Source organism: Propithecus coquereli, unplaced genomic scaffold, assembly GCF_000956105.1.
Source record: "Propithecus coquereli isolate 6110/MARCELLA unplaced genomic scaffold, Pcoq_1.0 Scaffold39, whole genome shotgun sequence".
NCBI lineage: Eukaryota > Metazoa > Chordata > Mammalia > Primates > Indriidae > Propithecus > Propithecus coquereli.
In genome coordinates, this window is record NW_012149618.1 from 6,093,723 (window position 1) to 6,095,644 (window position 1,922).

Here is a 1,922-nt window from a genome sequence, read left to right on the forward strand (position 1 = left end):
AAAAAAAAAAGAGGCTAAATGATCAGATTACAGAAGGATGATGGTCATGATGCTGCCTAAGATGACAGGGGGAGGAAGCAGAGGCTAAGAAGGCATCAGTAGGGGAGTAGAGGGCAATTCTGATTGCTGGGCAGGGGTCAAAAGTTTCATTAAGGATCAGAGGTGAAGAGGATCTTGGAGGTCATCTAGTCCAGAATGCCTCTTTAGAAAAGGAATCTATGACTCAGAAAAGGGCTTAGTGTAGCTTTCTGATCTTTAGACCTTTAATCTGCTTTTGACAATAAATTGTGTGAAAAGGAAGCTTGCTGTTAAAACAGACGACCATTGTAAATAAATATTCCAGTGGAATCCTGGAGACCGCATATTAAAGTACCACAAAGCAACATCTCTACTGTTCATACTTACAACTGAACTCAGTGTTGCTGCCATCTATTGGGCAGGTGGCACAAATGGGCAAATAAGAAGTTCAGAACATCAAGTTTAGGATAAAGTCTTACCAGAAAGTATTGAATAAATGAAAAGTAGTTTCTGTGCTTCTGTTTAGAATATATTTCACCAAGATTAAAAACACCTGGAAAACACATACCTATCCAAAATATAACACCAAATATGTAACATTACACAAATATGTTGTTTCTGTAATAATAACTACAAAAAATTTATCCTGATTTCTACCATATTTATACTTGCTTTACCAACTCTTTTTGAGGATATGGAATGCCCAGCACATAATAAAGCCTCAATCGGTATTAGTTGAGTTGAATATTTTTTTCTTGCATCTGAAAAGACCGACAACATAGTCATCCGAGCATGTTCTTCTCAGAGTATTATGTATTACCCTGGTAGATAGTTGCCATGGATGATTTATTTCATATGTACCTCTTAACCACAGAACCTTTCAATATGTGATTACATAATTTTTTTTTTTTCAGTTCTAGAATAATCCTAACTCAAAAGGAAGTTGCTAACTTAGAGGAAAGAAGCTTTCACATGAGGACGGCTTTTCTTTTTTTTTTCGTTATTTTAATTACACAACTATAATACATTTATCACATAGTTTTAAACCTTTAAGTCATTGCACCAAAATTATTTATGTTCATTCATTTTTAACAATAACTCTTTGATTTCAAACAAAAATAATGATTTAGTCCACTCATTATTTGATTTTCTTAAACATTTTGTATGTCAGTTACTGAGTTGTATCCATGCAATAATTAACCATTAGGCAGCACATGTATTCACATTTGAAATAACTAGAGATTAGGTTAGAGTAGTTGGAGGTGGGGGATAAAATACTATGTATTTGTCAGGGTGTATCCTGTTTAAGATATAACCCTGTCTTCAAGAAATTTACAGTCTATATGGATAGATAATACACATGGAAAACCCTAAAAAATAGTATAAGACAAGACAGGTAAGTGCTATATTTTATGGCAGCAGTCCCCAACCTTTTTGATACCAAGGACCAGTTTCATGGAAGGAATTTTTCCATGAGTCTGTGGAGGGGAGATGTGGGTAGGCAGAGCTCAGGCAGTGATTCCTGGCCCTGTTTTCCTAATAGGCCACAGAACAATACCATGGGGACTGCAGCCTTATGGTATATAATATATAGATATGCTGAATAATTACAAGAGTATTCAGTAACAAGAGATCATGTAGTATTGAAATGCCCAGGTAAGGCTTCTTGAAGAAAGCTGCATTTCACTTGGACATTAGAGATTGTATGTGATTTGGATAGTCAGAAAAAATGCATATGACTGAGGAAAATACAAAAAAGGGCACAGAGTTAGGGCCAGTATGGACCTGAGCAGTAAGCCAGGAAAAGTCTACCTGATTGAGCTGAAGATTGGGGTTGTAAAATAACAGACAATATTTAGGAAGATTGTTTGGAGCCATTATTAATTTTAAAAACTTAATTCCTG

The 1,922-nt window shown here is 35.3% G+C and overlaps 1 protein-coding gene across 1 annotated transcript in view; it reads left to right on the top strand.

Moving 5' to 3' along the window:
• LCLAT1 (lysocardiolipin acyltransferase 1) overlaps positions 1-1,922 on the top strand; it is a 102,932-nt gene that overhangs the window by 15,974 nt on the left and 85,036 nt on the right. The gene's annotated exons all lie outside the window — the stretch shown is intronic.